Consider the following 20,503-nt stretch of genomic DNA (forward strand, 5'->3'; position numbering starts at 1 on the left):
AATAATAAGAGAGTTTTGAATGTTTTGTGTATATATTTATATTCTTGCTGATGGTGGTGATCATTATCGTAATTATAATATTTTGGTAGAAGTCACTTACTGTCCTTTTCCCAGTCAAAGGCCAGCCTGAACTAAGACCAAGTTAATGGCAATATCAAAACCGTAACACCACTAACACCACATAAAGGAAGGACAATTCCTACTTGTTTGAAATGAACCAGAAGACGTTTCCTACATGGAGTAGCTTTGATTAAAGCTTATTTGGATTTTTTTTTCTCCTCTATTTATTTTTTTATTGCCTCAGTTGTCAAGTTCCTGGGAAATGTCTGCTTTTTATTGGCTTGTACATTTTATGGCATGTGAAAGAATCATCTTCGATCTTTCACAGTTTCCAGTTTTATTATTATGGCAAATCCTCTTTATTGCCTCTTAGCATATTTCTACAAGTGGGAGGTGGGTGGGCCATCTAACTCACTCAAGTCTTCCATCTCTATCTTGCCCTCTCTTTAATACAACCTTCAGATATAATTGGTCTTTTAAGTCCAGTTTATTATTAGTGAAGTGTTATGGTTTAAAGAGGGGGAGAATCTCAGCAGGCCACAAAACGGTTAGGAACAACAATTTCAGAATCAATATCAGGATGTGAATGAACAGGCGATCTGGAAGAAAACACTGCTTTATTTTAAAGAAAGGAAATTGTCTATTAATAGCAGGGCCTGTGTGTGTCTAATTAAACAGGATGTACATCTGACCCTTTATTTCCACGCTTTTACAAAATTGACAATTTGTTATCATGCATATGTATATTCTTTGCAAAATAATATGCTTACAATACCACTTGCAAATAGATTAAGGCAGCAACCTTGTATGTATTTACCTGGGATAATTCCCATCAACCAAAGCTTACTTCTGAATAAACATGCACAAGCTTGGTCTGTAAGACTTGCAAATCCTATGCATGCTTTCCTGGAATTTACAGATGGAAAGCCCTGTAGCTCAATGCTAGGGCATATCCTTTGCAAGCAAAAGGTCCACTTCTTGGCCTCTCCTTGTAAGACTGGAAAATACACCTGCATGAAAAAATTGCCACCACTCAGTGCCAACAGTAGAGACTTTAGATGAACCAATGATCTGATTTAGTACAAGGAAGCTTCCTATGTTCTTCCTATGCAATGCTGGCTGGTGCCTATTGGAACCGGTGTGGTAGAAAGCGGCAAGCCCAGGACTAGGTGGAGCCAGGGCCAATAATAGGCAGAGCTAACTTATTCCAGTGAGGAGGAAACTGACAGTCAGGATCACCACTTGAACTGGTTGTAAGGAAGAAGGTAGGCAGATGGAGACTGCCGGAGAACAGATGGTGGTTAGTAGGACAGTGCCCCATTTGCCCTGGGAACCAGTCTCAATTGTTCCTATGCTTCCTTAACCCTCCTTTTATTTTTTGTTTTTAAATAATTTTTATTGATTTTCCAGTAAAAAAATCCCATTAAATATTCAATCATAATGCTTCAATTTAAAATAAAAAACTAAAATAAAAAAGATTGAATTATAGTCCAAATTGTATTTATTAATTTCTTGGGGCTCCCCATGGTCTGGATCTCTGGAGCATATCTCTAACCATCATTTTGTTATCTGCTTATTATCATTTTTTTTTTTTCTACAGCAGAATAGTGCTTATTCTCAAGTCAATGTGGGGGCAACAGATGCAAAGTCCATGTTCTGATTGCAGTCATGATGGTGCTATGATTTAAAACATGAAGCTGCACATGCTCAGAATATTTTGTGTTGTTTTCAGGATTGGAAACCTCCTCCCCCTCCCTTTATTTATTTTTTTGCTGCTGTAATATATCTGGAATATAGAAGCAGTTGCGAAGCATGGAGGGGAAACAGGAAGCAGAGAAATGTTAAGTGTGTGTGTGTGTGTGTGTGTGTGTGTGTGTCTGTGTGTGTCACTAGTAAAGGAATGTACAAGGTCATAAGACTATTGAGTTGAGGATCAAAAATTACTTAGTTGCACATCTGGTGGTAGCAGCTGCAGTGAGGAGGCCCCCAGCAGCTAACTTCACTGTCCACCAGTGGAGAGGAACAACTACAGCATCTCTGTCATGTTCTGGTCTGATGCTGGAACCCCACAGGGAAGGTAGCAAGGCTGGCAAAGGTTGCTGGACCATGGACAGCTCCAGGTGAGCAACCTGCTCCAGCTAAGGTTGGAAGCCAACTGAGGCCCCTCATGCCTTTGTATCCATACTACCTCCTCTAAGCTCCACCCCCTTGCAAGAACTTCAGGTCCTTAAAGGACCAGCCCCCTGGCCTGAAGACAGTCACTCTCACATCTTTCCATAACCTTTCTCCTGATGTGTTCTCAGTGCTATTGGACTGGTGATGTGCAATGGGAGCCATCTGGTTCTTCAGGGGAAGGTGCGCATGAGGGTCCAAGCTCTGGACCTATAGACCTATAGACCTATAGACCCAAGAAGTCCAGTAAGTTATGGAACCACTGTTCTTCCCAAGGGTATTGGATTGTTCCCTAAATGCCACTGAACTATGCAGGACTTCATTTTTGAGTAAGGATACGTGATAGGGCTGTGTGAAGCCCCTGTGCTTTGCTTCAGGATTCAGTGTTCAGTCCTGCTCGGTTTGACTGTGTAAGATGATGGCTGTGAAGTCTCTAGCTGCATGACGTCTCCTGTCCAAACTTCAGGTTTCTCTAAAGCAGCAGTTCTCAACCTGTAGGTCCCCAGATGTTGTTGGACTGCAACTCCCATCATCCCTGAGCTCTGGCCTTGCTAGCTAGGGCTGATGGGAATTGTAGTTCAACAACATCTGGGCACCCACAGGTTGAGAAAGGCTGCTCTAATGGCTTTAGGATCATACTAGTTTCACATTTCAGCCTAAATGCTCAGTGTGTCCTTAACGGCACAGCATCAACTTCAGCAAGGTAATGAATGTCACACTTCAAGAAAAAGCACCCGCCCACAATTGTTATCATTTGCGTCAGTATAGATCTTCCCCCGAAGAGGCATTTCCTCTCTCTCTCTCTCTCTTTCTAATAAAGTGCTTAAAAGGATGATTAATGCAGTTGTGAAATGAACTAGATTAATTACGTCACTTATGTCAAGATAATACTGCATTTTTTCCATGCATTTGACAGCATAATTTAGACTCTCTTGATTCCTAGATGAAAAATAAAGGCTGTGAGGTATACTTCTGACAGTGAATTATTATATATTTTAAGAAAATTAACATTGACTAGGACTGAAATGGATGGATATTTTGCAGTGAAGATTGCACTGACTCCAACTGGCTGGTGATGGTGGCTTGTGCAGAGATAATGAATACTTCAGATTTCTACATTGAAGCCTCAGAGCTCAAAATGTCCAAACACAGGCCCTATGCAGAAATGCCATTAAACCTTGATTAACTGCTGTTGAGCATTACATCTGAATACCCAAGCACGCCTGAGAATTGGCCACAAGCCTGGGTGTGAAACCATGATTTGAACTTGGTTTGCAAGCAATGGTTTGCATTAACCATGGTGTTACATTTTCACCAAATAAAACCACAGTTAAGGCAGCTTCCCTGCTTCTCCAGCACATCTGTTTGAAAGGTGGCAAACAGGTTTCAGTGGTGTTGTCCTACAAGCACACAATGAAGGCAGCCCTGTATAGGGACAGAGCTTAGTTTGGTATGCCAAACTGAATACACTGTATGATAGGAGTAGCCATGGTTAAGTATTATATTTGTATTAAGCAAGACTGAAGACCATGGTTGAAGGGCAGCTGTCTTTGCTCCTGGGCAACTGTTATGTATTCCGTCTCCTGGCTTAAGCTGAAAACAGCCACTTACCACAGAGAGCATCAAACTCTTTAAGAAGAAGGGTTGCCTTTGAATGGTCACTGTGTCCAGTTCTGCCCCACACAACTATCTCTTTCTACTCTTGTCATGGTTCACATGCAATGCTTATGCCATGGTTAGTTCAAGCCATGTTTTGTCTAACAAACCATGAGTTAGGCACAAGTTGTCCCACAGATGGTCAGACAAACAGTGACTTATTTCTCCAACATGTGATTTCTTTTCCAGCTGCATGTGCCTTTTTAGCTTGATAATTATCTGGAATGGGATGGCCAAATTTCACACATAAAGCTAAACAATGGTTTAACAAGCAATAATGTAACAAACCACAGTTTAGGCTTATGTATGAACTCTCCCCAACTCAATTTAGAATTGGCCATGAGCTTCTTAGAGACCTTTTTTAAAAATAAAAAACACCTTACATTTCCCCACATTTTATTGCCCCTCATAATGTGGGAGCCTGTGAGCTGGTAGTGTTACACATTCCCCTCCTTCCTAATGGACTGTGACCTGTATTTTTTCCCCTCTTTGTGAAATACCAAGCTGTGATACTAATAGAGTTAGCCAGCAGCAACCCTTACAAAAACATAGTAATATTACTCAGACCTCAAAGCATATATATGTGGTAACTGTGGCGAAATTATAGAGTTGCTTCATTGTATTTGGATTGGCTTTTAATGAGCTGAAGTGAACATAAATGGCCTATCCAGAGAGTTCAAAACAGGGCTACCTAGTAAATGGGAGCACTCAAATGCCCTCTGTAAGAACAGCTGTAATATATTGCTGCACAGCCCAGTTCTCTTCCAGCCTTGCGTTAACAGTTCCATAATTTGGAATGGTTTACAGATGTTGCTTTAATGTGGTAAGTGTGCGGCATTTATACAGGTGCATTAGAGCACGTTAATGGCAGCTAATGCAATAATCTGCGAGGAGCTGTTGCTACAACGCGGTGCAGAATTAAGCCTATGTGTATAATCTTTTTCTTTTAATAGAGTTCCAATTTACTGTGCTCTTCAGGGGTTGAAATTAGTGCAGTGCCAAAACCTCTCCTCCAGTTTCACAAAGGATGTCATTCCCTGTGAAAGAGGCTTCCATATTTCTGCTTCATTCTCAGGGCACTTCAAAATTTCTCCAGAATTGCTTCAGAATTTTGGCAGGGGTGGGGTTTTGATCCTGGTGTTTGTGTGGCAGCCATGAATGTGTGTGTGTTTGGGTTTCTCCCAAGTAAAGAGTTGGTTGCCCAGGCTTCTGGACCTGAAAGAATCCCATGGGAGGAATTACCTCATGACCTTTCTCCCTGAAATTTACCTAAAGGAGGGCTGGAGACTTTTTTCAGTGCCGTGGGCCAGATCTTTATCAGGATCAGCATGATGGACCAAATTTGACAGGTGGCCAGAGGCACCCACATGTCAGTCACATGATGTCATTATGGCAGCACATGGATATCAGGGACTGACTGGATGCTGAGGAGTGGTGGCTGGATATTGGTGAGTGGCTACTGGGAGAAGGATGACTGGCGACTGACTTGGAAGATGGGATTGGTGATGAGCTGAGGGAACCTGTAGCGGCCAGGAGAGAAGAGGCAGAGGCAGAAGAAGACGAGGTGCAGGAGGAAAGAGAGATAGGCCAGGCTGATGTAGAGTCGAGGGCTTCCATACGCCCTCCTCCCCCACCTCTCCTGCACCACAGTCTCCCAGGACCAGAAGAGGATTGAAGAGGGAGGAGCAGAAGGCTACACGCAGGAAGAGTCTGCACCTGCTTGCAGGCAGCTGAGGTGGGGGAGATACCTAAGCCTCTCTATGGTGGCAACTGCCTCATCGGATGCACACCTAGAATCAGCTGAGAGACATAGGAGTGATGGACATGCCTTTCCCTACCTTGTAAGTGTGCTTTTGACAATGAAAAGTTAATTCCTCACTCTGGATATTCTGCACCTGACAGCGCCGTGATAATGATTGACCGGCAGGTTTTCTTGCCCACCTCTCAAAATTCTTTGTGGGGTTCCCAAGCACCCTCTGTCACTGAGAATGAAGCCTTTGTTTTTTTAAAGGCCTCAGGGTGGCTTCAAAGAGCAGCAGTGAGAGGCAGAAACAGTTTCCATTTTGTGGAAATTGCTTCCCCTTCCTTGAGCACCCATTGTTCCAGCAAAGCGGCAACTGGGAACTTTCTTTAAGCTCCTGATTGTTCCTTCGAGGTTCCCTTGAAGCTGATGTCAGGTGTAGGGTGGGTGAGCATATCTTCTCCAAAATAACCTGATAAGCCAAATAAATAGGCCTGCTTGGCCAGGTTGGGCCAATAGGATGAAGGTTCCCTAAAGTAAAGGTAAAGGTACTCCTGGCCAACAGGTCCACTCGTGACCGACTCTGGGGTTGCGCGCTCATCTTGCTCAAGAGGCCGGGAGCCGGCGCTTGTCCAAATACAGCTTCCGGGTCACGTGGCTAGCGTGACTAAGCCACAGCTGGCGAGCCAGCACCAGCGCAGCACACGGAAACGCCGTTTACCTTCCCGCTGGAGAGCGGTCCCTATTTATCTACTCACACTTTGAGGTGCTTTCGAACTGCTAGGTGGGCAGGAGCTGGGACCGAGCAACAGGAGCTCACCCAGCCGCGGGGATTCGAACCGCCAACCTTTCGATCAGCAAGTCCTAGGCTCTGTGGTTTAACCCACAGCGCCACCCGTGTCCCTGGAAGGTTCCCTACCCCTGGTCTAAAGGTAGTCCAAAAACTGTTATTGGAACTAGGGGTGGGAAAGAAATTTGAGACACTAGACATTTAAAGGTGGACTCACTGAATTTGCACTTTTTGAAACATGAACGTCGACACATATTGTTAGTTACCCTTCTCCAGTTTTTTAAACACAGTTCTCCAGCCAGGTAACATGCATTTACTAGGATAATCCTTGCCTATAAATGCATCCATTTATGAAAATAATATACAAAAATGCACTATATTCAGGGATATAAAAATGTGTTGTAAAAATGTGTTGTAAAAATGTGTACATTAGTCCTAATGGCCTACAAAATGTGTTTATCGGAAGAAATGTGCATGAAAATGATAATGAATTTTCACGACAATTTTTTAAAATGAAGATTTCTGTGGAAAAGTAGAAAAATGAATTTAAAATGAGAAAACTGGCAGATACGTCCATCCCTATTTGTGTCTTGTTTGATGATTCACTATTTGGAAAGCTCTCCTTCTAGATACAGAAGTGCAGCAGAGGGAAAGTCACATTTAATGTGCTTTCTGCACCTGCTGCCTTTAGACAACTTATCCGATTTTTCGATTTTTCAAAGCTGCTTCTTGGCATTCCCTTTTAAACACTTGTTAAGGTGTAGCTTTTAATTGCCTGTGAAATGCTTCTAAAGCATCGACTTGGTTCTGGCAATGAATTACTGCTTCCAAATAATCAAATGGTTAATTAGGAAAGTGCTTTAAAAAGAACAAAAAAAAAATCCCGGTGATCCAAAATCTTGATGCATCTGCAGGAAAAGGAAGAAAACTGGAATAGACAAGTTACAGGTAGGTAGCCGTGTTAGTCTGCCGTAGTCAAAACAAAATAAAAACACACACAAAAGCTCATACCAATAACAAACTTAGTTGGTCTCTAAGGTGCTACAGGAAGGATTTTTTTTATTTTGTTTGGAATAGACAAGATGGTTTAGATGCAGCCTTTCTCAACCTTGGGTCCCCAGATGTTGTTGAACCACAACTCCCATCATCCCTAGCTAGCAAGGCCAGAGCTCAGGGACGACGGAAGTTGTAGTCCAACAACATCTGGGGACCCACAGGTTGAGAAACACTGGGAGCATATCTGGTACATTTTTAGCTCAAGGTCCACCTTCCCTTCTGGGTTAACTTCTGGGGCCCACATGCCAGCCGCAGGCAGGGCCGGATCAAAAGTAGGTGCAGCAACAGGTGTAAATGTTACTTTCGCAAACTAGGCTATTTTCTACACCCAAGCATCCCTCTCGAACCTCCACCCAGGCAAGTAAGAATTGAGAAGCAGGAGCAAGATCACAGTCCCCTTGTCCTGCTTTCAGTACAGGTGACCCAAGGCAACTCAGTCCCATGTCCAGGCTTGAACCCATATTGGAATGTACCTATATAATCTGTATCATCCAAGGATGCTGGCAGCTATCCCACTGTGACCTTCCCTGGGAAAGGGGGGCATTTGTGACTGGTGGGTGGTTATAGCCACGAGCACCTCGTTCAAATTGTTTAGTTGCACAAACTGAAACTGATCGCACAAAACGGCACGGATTGTGACCTTATTTTATGATGGAGTTTAACTTATTTATTTGTATCCTCTTGTGCACTGCTTAGATGGTCTGTATTAATCAATTCCTTAAATAAATAGAAATAAAACGACTGAGAGGGAAATGTGTGCAGAAAAGTGAGGGTGATCCAAAATCTGCTCCGTAGGCACATCAGCAGCAAGCACTGCAAACAAGACTTCTGCTGTAAAGAGCCTTAAACAGCTCTCGATTCTCTGTCCTACATCTTACTTCCTTTTACCTTCTTACTTCATCCAGAATCATTAATGGCAACTCAGGTGAGGAAGATGACTGTGATGAGTGACGCTGAATGGCTGACAAATTAAAGGCAATTAAGAATGGAAAGGGAAATCTGATTTTTTCTCCCAAGCACTTGGTTTTTGAATGAAGGTTAATGTACTGTGGTGCATTTTTAAAACCAAAACTGAAACGGCACAATATTAGAGCTGCAAAGGGGATGAGATGGAGACTATTTTTGTTTTGCTTTTCTTTTTTGAATCAGTGCTGGCCTGCATCAATACTGATGAATTGTCAAGCTACAGCAGACTTTGTTGAACTACAACTCCCATCATCCCCAACCATTGGCCATGCTAGATGGGGATGACAGGCCAATGGCTCCCCTTGCCCCAGTCCTGGTGTAACATGGCTTTGTATGTTTACTTCTATACCACTTTACAAATACAGGCAAAGATTGGCACGCCACTACCTAGGGTCCCTTCTAGCTGGCTGGACTCCTCGTTAAGGTTTACTGGCCAGATTAATTCTGTCAGTAAGAAAAACAAAGGCACTTAATGGCAAATTAAAACGACTTCCGAGTTGAGCGCCAGCGATCATGGCGGCCCCCTGCTGAGCACCGGAGGGGGAGCTCCGAAAAAAACAGGGTTCTACCGCTACGGCGACGTGAACCCCTGAAAACGTAGGCGGAGGAAGCCTACGTCCGTGGGACTCGGCGGGCACCAACAGCGATCCCCTAAAACGTTTCTGGGGCTCAGGAAGAGCTCCGGAGTGTGGAGGGGGTAACGCGGTGCTGAGAGTCAATCGCTTCTTTTTCGGAGAGACGTCGCACAGCCGTGATCGGAGGAGCGCTCAACTTCTTCTTGGGACAAATTGGATTATAAAAGAACTTTCCGTGAGTAGGAGAATTACAAATTTTAAAAGGGAAAGAAACAAATTAAGGAACTTTTGGATTTGGCAAGTTAAAAAAGCAAGCTAAATTAGAACCGAAGCGGTAAGGTTTAACCAGGAAGTCAGCCTTCCGCTCTGTATATAGCTGGAAACAAAGACTTTTGCGTGCCAAACCTTTAAAAGTGCTTTTGAAGAAACGGAATCTGGCGTTTTCATAAGGATCTTTTCCCCCCCTAAGTGGCAGGGAAAAGGGGGGGAAGGACTGGAAACTGTATTGCCTGCGTAAGAAAGAGCTGACTGTGGGGGAACCACCGCCCGGCGCGCCCGGCGCGCCCAAAACCACCGCCCGGCGCGCCCGGCTCTGATCTGTCAATCTGAAAACACAGGGTAAAGGAGGGACTGCGGAGAGAGACTCTGAGATTTTAAGCTCTGCAAACTGGATTATACTGTTAAAAGCTGAGACTGTTTAAGTCTTGTTACTGGGAGGAATTAGCTGCAAAGTTGCTGGGAAGGAGAAGGAGAAGACGGGAGCCATTGTTCCCAGGGCTATTGTATCCCCCTGGTGGACATAAGGATTGTTACAAAGACTGATACAAAGAAACAGAAAGCAACTGGGAATTTTCCACTGTCTGGTTTTAAAATCTGACAGCTTGCTGCAGCTGGGAAAGTGACTGGGGACTTTCCACTGTTTTGACTTCAAGTCCGACAGCTAGCCTCAGCTGAGAGTGACCTTGAAATAAGTTGCTGTGGTATGGCAAGTGATAAGGGAAAAGTAGACCAGCTGCAGGAGAAGACTACAAGATCTGGGAAAACCTTTTACTCAGGAAGAAGAGCCTCTATACCTGACCCAATTGGAGGTGCATCTGTACAACCTAAACCAAAAGCTATGTCTTCAACTGAGGACCTTTTCAATACAGGATTTGCAAAAATTCAAGAATCATTAAATAAATTGACAGAGGAGGTTGTAGAAACAAACAAAAAGCTGTCAGAGACATCTTCTAAAATAGATCAAAATACAGCTTGTATTAAACAAAATACGAATTTAATTCAGCAATTATTGCAGGAATCATCAAAAACAAGGAAAATTGCAGAAGAAGCTAAAGCAGCTGCAGAGGCCACAGAAGAAAAAATACCACCGATTAACAGGCAACTTGAGGACTATAGAACAAGATTTTCCATGCTTGAATTAAAAGATAAACAAACGAATCTCAGGATCAGATCCTTGCCAGAAATTGAAAAAGAAGGTCTTAAGGAATTTCTTGCACAGGAATTTGCAGATTTCTGGAAACTGGATCTGGATAAAGAAGAAATCAAAATAGTAAGTGCTTTCCGACTGGGTAAAACAAGCAGGAGAATCAAGACAAGAGACTGTTTGGTCACCTTTGGATCTAAAGAGGAGAGAGATAAAATTTTGGGACTACATTTCCAAAGGCCTTTGGAAGTTGGTGAATCAAGAGTAGAACTGTTCAGGGACATCCCCAAACATCTCTTAGACCTCAGATCTAGCTACAGAGACTTGGTCACACAGCTGAGAAAGAACAACATCATCTTTAGGTGGGAGTTCCCTGAAGGGCTTTCGTTTAGTATAAAAGGAAGGAAAATAAAAATAAAATCAGTGGAAGATAAAGACAGATTTTTAAAGGACTACGAGGAGGACTTACAGAAGGAACTCTTTAAAGACCAAGACCCGTCCGATACACAAGAGAGAAAAAGGAGAGATATAGCTAAAGCAATCTTGGATTTGGACAAGACGACACCACCGGGACCAGAAGAGAAAGAAGACACATTGGGAGCTACTGGAGGAATATAGCAGACCAATTTCAAGATGTCTCTGCAACTATTAAGCTGGAACTGTAACGGTCTAAACGTGGTTTCTAAGAGAAAATCAATTTTTCACATTTTAAAAAAAGAACAATTGGACTTGATTTGTTTACAGGAAACACATGTAACCAGGCTCCATAGAAAAATTCTAATTAATAAAAGACTAGGTCAAGAGTTTATTTCATCGGACAAAGTTAAAAAAAGAGGAGTGGTGGTATATGCAAAAGAGAGCCTAGCACCAAAATTAATTTTTAAAGATGAACAAGGAAGATATTTGGCAATTGAAATTCAACACCATGGACAGAAATATCTGATTGTTGGCGTATACGCACCGAACGAAGGAAAATCGGAATTTTTCAAAAAGTTACATGAGACATTGATGGACTATCTGGAGTACAATGTGATCTGGATGGGAGATATGAATGGAGTTGTTTCTACAAATATGGACAAGGCACAACGGCAGGTAGTCACCAAAGATGGGAGACTACCGAAAACCTTTTTTGAACTGACTGATAACCTGGACTTGGTGGATATCTGGAGAACCAAAAATCCTTTAGAAAGAGAAGGAACCTTCTTTTCTGAAGCCAAAAAGACATGGACAAGAATTGACCAAATCTGGATCACAAGAGGACTGGCACCAAAGACAAAAAAAGTAGAAATCTGCCCAAAGACTTACTCCGACCACAATGCTGTAAAGATGGTAATGAACTTACAACCAACTGGTTCTTTCAGATGGAGGATGAATGACTCTCTGTTTAGAGATGAGGAAATAACCAAGAAGGCCCAGAAAACTCTGAAAGACTATTTTGAGATAAATTTAAACACTACGGTGGAAAAAAGAACTGTATGGGACGCAAGTAAAGCTGTTATGAGAGGATTTTTGATACAACAGAACGCACTCAAGAAGAGATTACAACAGGAAAAAAGAGAAAAGATATTGGAAAAGATTAAGGAAGGTGAAAAAAGACTGAGATCAAATCCAAAATCACAACAAATCTTGAGAGAGATAAAGTTATATCAAGTACAATACATGCAAATGATAAATCAAGAGATTGAATGGAAGGTCAGACAAATGAGACAAAGAACTTTCGAATCAGCAAACAAATGTGGAAAGTTATTGGCATGGCAAATAAAGAAGAGACAGAAAATGAATACAATAACAAATTTAGAAGAGGAAGGAAGAATTATTCAGAACCCAGTGGAAATCAGGAGTGCCTTTCAAAGATACTTTAAACAGCTTTATTCACAACAACCACAGAAGGAAGCAGATATGGAGGAATTCTTGAAAGAAAATGGGCTACCGGAAATATCTCAAGAAAGTAAATTTAAATTGAGCTGCAGGATAACAGAACAAGAGGTAGAGAGCGCCATCCAAAATATGAAACTTGGCAAGTCCCCAGGACCTGATGGGTTGACGGCAAGATATTATAAATCAATGAAAGACTGGCTAATTCAACCCTTGAAGGATATATGTAATGACATATTACAGGGGAAAAGGACACCAGAAACGTGGAAAGAAGCTTTTGTGACTCTCATACCAAAGACAGAATCGGAAAAACACCAACTTAAGAACTATCGGCCTATATCATTACTTAATGTGGATTATAAAATTTTTGCTGACATTTTGGCTAGAAGATTAAAGAGGGTTTTAGCGGAGGAGATTCACAAGGACCAAGCAGGCTTTCTCCCAGGAAGGCACCTATCTGATAATGTAAGGAATATAATTGACATTTTGGAACTTTTACAGGAAAGAATAAACACAAAAGCAGCTTTAGTATTTGTGGACGCGGAGAAAGCCTTTGATAACATTTCTTGGGGTTTTATGAAAAAGAATCTCCATAGTATGGGGGTAGGCCAAGAGTTCGAAAATGGTATAGGTGCAATCTATTCTGAACAAAAAGCAAAATTAATTGTTAACAATGTTTTGACTGAAGAGTTCAGAATAGAAAAAGGAACACGACAAGGTTGTCCTATTTCCCCTCTGCTTTTTATATCGGTCCTGGAGGTGTTGCTGAATATGATTAGAAAGGACCAGATGGTAAGAGGGATACAGGTCGGAGTTAAACAATTTAAATTAAGAGCATTTGCAGATGACTTGGTTTTGACATTGCAGGAGCCAGAGTCCAGTGTGAAGAGGGTTTTAGAACTGATTCAAGAGTTTGGTCGATTAGCAGGTTTTAAACTCAACAAAACAAAAACTAAGGTTTTGACAAAGAATCTAACAGAAAAAGAGAAAGAAAGGTTTCAGAATGAGACAGGTTTGACAGTGGTGAAAAAAGTGAAATATCTGGGAATTATTATGACCTCAAAAAATGGGAACTTATATAAGGATAACTACGAAAAATGTTGGATGGAGATAAAAAAAGATCTAGATATATGGTCTAATCTAAAACTCTCACTGTTAGGTCGTATTGCTGTGATAAAGATGAATGTATTGCCAAAAATGTTATTTTTGTTCCAGACACTGCAGATTATTGATAAAATGGACTGTTTCAAGAAGTGGCAGAAAGATATATCCAGATTTGTCTGGCAGGGCAAAAAGCCAAGAATAAAATTTAAAATATTAACAGATGCAAAGGAAAGAGGAGGCTTTGCCCTGCCAGACTTGAAACTTTACTATGAAGCAGCAGCTTTTTGCTGGCTGAAAGAATGGCTACTTCTTGAAAATACAGATATACTGGACTTAGAAGGATTCAATAATGCGTTTGGGTGGCATGCTTACTTATGGTATGACAAGGTTAAAGTTCACAGAATGTTTAAGATTCACATTGTCAGGAAAGCATTGTTTAATGTATGGATTAGATATAAGGATTTCTTTGAAAACAAGACTCCAAGGTGGTTATCTCCGATGGAAGCAAAAGCAGTCAAAAAACTCAATATGGAGGCCAATTGGCCAAAATATTGGGAGATACTAGAACAAGATGGAGATAAATTGAAACTGCAGAGTTTTGACAAATTAAAAAGTAAAGTCCGTGATTGGCTCCACTATCATCAGATAATGGAGGCATACAAATTGGATAGAAAAATTGGCTTCCAGGTGGAAAAATCAAAATTGGAAACAGAATTGCTAGAACCCAAAACTAAGGTATTGTCAAGAATGTATAATCTGCTGCTGAAATGGAATACACAGGATGAGGAAGTGAAATCAGTAATGATTAAATGGGCACAAGATGTGGGTCACAACATAATGCTAGCCGACTGGGAACGGTTATGGACCACTGGGCTAAAGTTTACGGCATGTAATGCCCTAAGAGAAAATATTATGAAAATGATATACAGATGGTACATAACACCAGTCAAACTAGCAAAAATTTATCATATGCCCGATAACAAATGTTGGAAATGTAAAGAAACTGAAGGTACCTTTTTTCATCTCTGGTGGACATGCCCAAGGATTAAGACCTTTTGGGAGATGATCTATAATGAACTGAAGAAAGTATTTAAATACACATTCCCAAAGAAACCGGAGGCCTTTCTCCTGGGCATGGTCAACCAAGAGGTACGTATGAAAGACAGGATATTTTTTATGTACGCCACAACAGCAGCAAGAATACTTATTGCAAAGTATTGGAAGACACAAGAATTACCCACGCTGGAGGAATGGCAGATGAAAGTCATGGACTATATGGAATCCGCAGAAATGACTGGCAGAATCAGAGACCAGGGTGAAGAGACGGTGGAGGAAGATTGGAAGAAATTTAAAGACTATTTACAGAAACACTACAAGATTAATGAATGTTAAAATAACATCAGATTGAATGTAGAAGGTTATTGGAGTAAAATTTTAAGGATCAGAAGACCCAACATTCTAAGTTCTAAGCATTGAATAAGCTATATTAAGACATTCAAATCAGAAAAGAGGTTAATTATGACAGAGGAATGGGATTTGTTGTTTAATTGTATGAATTGGAATACAGGGAAGGGAGACTCGGGGAAGTCAGAGAAACAAGTTAATGCAAGATTAATATGAAGATAAGATTGTTTTTATTTCTGTTTTTTGTAGTATGTTATGTTTGTGTAATTCTGTATGTTTTTGGTGTATTGTTTGTTGTTTTGTTTTGCTTTGTTGTCTTTTATGCAAAAACGAATAAAATATTTATAAAAAAAAAAAATAATAATAATGGCAAATTAAAACCATGCTCAATGGAAACAGATCTTCCATTGAAGCAACATAATCAGGAAGGAAGTGGACACAGTAGAACATGCCTTGGAGTTCATTTCCCGCCAACTGGTCTGTCAAAGAACATAATTTTTAAAACAACAACAGAATCAGTGTGGAAAGAGATTAGGCAGATCCTGAAACAACTTTGCAAAGCAGCCTTACTCATTGAGGCTATGTGGTGTTACTGTTGTGATGGCCTGGGACTCGGGCTCGGACTCAAAGCCAGAAGAGTCTCAGTCTGCACTGGATCCTTTGCTTCAGACATCATCTGAACCAAGTATGGGATCTGATCCTGAAGAGTCCCAGTCTGCACAGGTTCCCCTGCAACAAACACCAGCTAGGCCAAGTCAGAGGCCTGAGCCTGCCCTGGCTCCAGATGCGGGGATGACCTCGTTGCCTTCAGCTGGGCCATCACTTACAGCTGCTCCACTACTGGTTGGGTCAGGGGAGACTGAGGTGGCCCCTGGGTCTAGTAACCCACCGACATCTCCCAAGCTGCAGAGACTAAGGTCTGAGAGAAGGAGAGACCTGAGTACTCGCAGGAGGAGTGCTCACCTTCGGGCAAGACAGGGAGGTGAGTCACGAGGGTATCAGTACTGGCCGTTACCCCGACAAAGATAAAAGGCTGTCGGACCCCGCCCCAGGTTGTGGGAGCAACATTGCTGTATGTCAGTTCCTGCCTGAGAGCCTGTACCTGTCTGCCTGGTTTCCTGCCTAATGTCCTGCCTTGGCCCTGTTGGACTGTTGCCTAGCGGAACCATCAGATTCTGGACTGGACCTGGACAATGTTTCTTGGGTTACCCCCAGGCTCAGCACAACTGTACAGAAAGGTCGTTCTTGCTCAAAGGGAAAGGATGTGCTCTGGTTGCCTCAGTCCTCCTAATGGCAGAGCCAGCTCTGTCCACCACCTTGGATGGCTCCACATTCCCCTACTCCGCTCTTGCTGAGGTGGGAAAACATGTGTTTTGCATGTGGAAGGTCCCAGATGGTCCCATGTGTTTTGCATGTGGAAGGTCCCCAAGGGCCTCAACAGCATGGTGACTAGTCACAACAGCCAGGCTCTGTCTCCATGGTCAGAGGCAAAAATGCTTCTGAATATGGTTGCAGGAAACCACAGGCGGGGATTGTGCTCTTGTACGTGAATCCTGCTTGTGAGTTTTCTGCAGGCATCTGTTTGGTCACTGTGAGAACAGGCTGATGGACCACTGACCTGGTCCAGCAGGCTCATCTTATGTTCTTATAACCTCATCCTTTCATAATAAATAGAGGAGAGGGATGGATCCAGCACATCCTGAACAGTGAGGGCAGACAACCAGCTGAGATTTCAAAATCAAATTGTTCAGCACTGGGTCCGTGCCAACCTCCTCCCCATTGCCTTTGAAACAGTAAGAGGGAATCCTTCTATCTTTATGTTGATCAAGCCTGCTGATCAAACACACTGATTTGTACTGAAATCCCAGAGAAACAACAGGCAGATTGGGGAGGCGAGGTTAACTATTTACTAAGAAGGAACTAAGCAGGAGGTCAACTGCCAAGGCCATAGTTTCAAAGTAATTTAATGCTCAGTATTTTACTCTGTCACCGTCTTCTGGAAGAGAATTTGGGATCAAAATCAAGCTAGCCGTTGCCAGGCTTTGTGTCCCCCCCCCCCTTCATACTATATTGATTTCACATGTCATTCTGCAATTCAACCAGAGCTCACCCTTCGCTCAACTGTAGAGTGTGCGGCTTGAATACAAACAGTTCATTGTTCAACCCTCCTGTCGTTTCCTATTAAAAAGGATTTCAGGTAGGAGAGCTGAGGAAAGACCTCCTTGGGATACTGCTGCCAGTCAAAGGAGACAAGAGGAGACTGTACAGACGAATACAGATTCGGCACAGAGCTAGATTGATGTGTGCAACCCTACCACCAAAATTCTGCATCCATGTATTTCATCTTCTCTTCTTACGTGGCACGGATGGAGAACTCTAAATGTTGCTACAGATCCCATCATCCCTGGTCAGGATTGGTGATGAGTACAAATCTTGAGGGACTAACAACACCAAGGGACCTTAGGGTGCATTCAGACACTGGGACTATTGCATTAGTTTTCTGATTACAATACTAATGCTTCTGTCTCATTTTCTAATGCTCCTTTCTAGTGGCATAGCATGGGTTGCCAGCTCACGCGGCCACATGGGAAGCGAAATGGACAGAGTATGCATGCACATTCAACTGGCTAAGAGTTTCCATGTCACCCAGGAGATCACATCCGCAGAGATGAGAAAAGACGAGCTATTCCATTGTACGGAGATGTCATTTCCTGGTTCGCATGGAGAAGCCATTTTCAATGGAGCCCAGCAATAGAAAGGCACAGCTGTATTGAAGCTGCTCCAGGTGTTGAAATTTTGTGCCCCTAACAATTTTTGCACCCAGGGCAACCGCCCTTGTGGGTCCCCCCATGCCCCACCACTGCTACTTTCACACTGCAGTACCCGTGTGGAAATAGAAATGTGGCTTTGGAGGGATATGCAAGCATATATAAATCGCATCCATACCAAAGTGTGTGGTGTGACACTTTGCCTTTGGACAATGTTGCTACTCTCCCACACTTTCCGCATATATATGCTTCTGTTCATCCATTATTTCCCCATGAAAACAGCCAGAAAGAACTGTATACTGCCCCAAATTTTATCACTTCACTCCAGTGATTTTCCAGGTTCAGGGGGCTGCAAATTGATTTTTGATGGAATCAAACAACATCAGAATGCTCACTCAGCTTCCACTATATTCTATTAGATATCCAGAAGTGGCTTTTACATTGTGGGAAAGCTCAAATATAATATGGAATTAACAATTAGGGGGAAATTGGGGAAATGGAACAAACCGCCATGCAGCCTTAGCAGTTCTGTGCTGGAATCTTGCAAGTGTTGCACCCTGACAGATTCCTGCCAAACTCTGCTTAAATACCTCCAGGAAAGGAGAGCCCACTGCCTCCAAAAGCATCCTGTTTGACTGCCAAATAGCCCTTAATGTTGAGCAGTATCTTCTCATGCTTAGTGGAAATCAGCTTCCCTGCAGTTTCCACCCATTGGTTTCAGTCCTTCCATTTGGATCAGCAAAGAACAACTGTTCCAACTTCCGCATGGCTGGATAATTTTTTGGATTGTTCTTAGGTCTCCCCTTCATTTCCTCTTCTCTAGGGTAACCATTCCTACCTCCTCCATAGGACTTGGTTCCCTATGGTCATGCAGGATTTGTGAGATCCCTTGCAGAATGGTGTCATTGCAATGAGAGGTATGTGTCAGAGGACCTGTGGCCCATGGGCTTAATTTGGCCTGTCAGGATTCTTCAGTTGGTCTGCAATGCCATCAGGGTCAATCCACACCCACCTGTTCTGCCTCTGAATGGCACATGTAAAGACACAGGAAAAGGGGGTTTTCAGACACCACCAATCAGCAACTCTTGCAAAGCCCTGTTTTGTGAGCCCTGGTGATCAGCTGATTGTCAGGGCACCAGGCCTGGCACCATGCAAGCCCAAACAAACAGCCGATTGCTAGGGCTTGCATATCTCCATCCGTGGCATTTTACAAGCCCTGACAATCAGCTGATTGCCTGCGTGGGCAAAAGCAGGTCAACTGTTGACATTGCGACATCAAGTGATTGACAGCTGAGTGTCCCTCTCCAGCTGTCAATCTTGGCTTGATCCAATTCCCCACCCTTGTGTTAGAGACTTTCTCTGTCTGTGAAGGTAATGTTACAGAATCTCTATGAAATCCAGCATGAAAATTAATTAGCAAGGATGTCAACTATTTAAAGATCTTTGTAGCTGAATAAACCTCTGCTTCCCATTGATTAATTGACTGATTCATAGAGTGCATTAAATGAATCTGCATATTGTCTTATCCTCACCAATTAGCCAGTAGCCCTACCAATTAAACCGATTAAAGCTTGCAGCCCCATTAATCAAGCCCATCAGGCTGCCTGCCTCTATCTTCCTTGGCTTGTCTCCTTATCTGCAAAGAATCTCTTCTGCAAACTGCACAGAGCCAAGAAGCTGAAGCTCTGGATTCTGCTTACGGAAGCTGCTTCATAAGATTAGGTGAGAGATCGCATCAGACAACGTCCCCGCTACAAGCTCTTGTAATCATGTTCAGGTGCCCTGATCCAGTCTGAACACGCTGCATACGAAATTCTTGTTTTAATCAAGTGAATTCCCCAAGATATTCGCCATAAGCGGTTTGTTCCCCTTAGAACTTCAATTAAAGCCCAACTAAACTGTTTTATGTGAAGTGGATGGGGGTTAGGAGTAGGGAAAGAACCATAAAACATCTAATGAGCATAATGAAGATGCATTGCTGTCCTTTGGGGGATTTACATCAACAGTTTTCTACAATTTGTTGAGGCATGTGGAGCTGAAATGACAGCCGATCCCCTCAAGAGAAATTGCTAGAAATGTAAGGCAAACCTTCTGGGCAACAGATGAAGAGAAATGGGAGGCCGGCCAATTATCTGTAGATGTACTACAACTCAGTCTGCTAGGCTTACATTGTGGCTGCATACACACTAACCCATTTTGTAGTGCAAAAATATAATTTTTCTCAACCCGGAATCATTCGTACCCATCCTCAACATGCTGCTTGCAATGCAGATCAAATGTGGGTGTGGTTACACGTTTGAAGCCCCACCCCCTGATTAGGTTATCCACACCTCTTCCTCCTTGCACGTGCTCCATGTGAGTGGAGAAGGAAGTGACGATTTCTTGGGATACACCCACACATGTCAATGGACAATTGTGGATGCACACCCAATGCCAGGGCCCCCTACATCTGCTTTCAAATGGACACACCACAGAGTAACACAGAATCAATCCATTTCTCAAGCAGTGCATTTCAAGGAAAAACATGTGCATTAAATCTAGGCAGCGTGTGAAAAGATAATACTCGTCCCCATTGAATCTAGGATAAAATGCATGCAGCCTATGTTTGGTAAATCCAGAGATTCACTTTGAAGGTTCATTTGTACCCAGGACAGGAGATGAGGGGGCACAGGTTCGAAAGAAGAAGCAGAAACCGAGGGTACGTTTTGTTCTTTCTATGACTTGTAAAATGCCCTGACCATAAAGAAGGCTGATCGCCAAAGAATTGGTGCTTTTCTCTTGGGCGAAAAGTGATGACAAACCTAGACAGCATCTTAAAAAGAAGAGACATCATCTTGCCAACAAAGGTCCGTATAGTTAAAGCTATGGTTTTCCCAGTAGTGATGTATGGAAGTGAGAGCTGGTCCATAAAGA

This window comes from Podarcis tiliguerta (genome assembly GCF_965153285.1).
Source record: "Podarcis tiliguerta genome assembly, chromosome: 12".
Taxonomy (NCBI): Eukaryota; Metazoa; Chordata; class Lepidosauria; order Squamata; family Lacertidae; genus Podarcis; species Podarcis tiliguerta.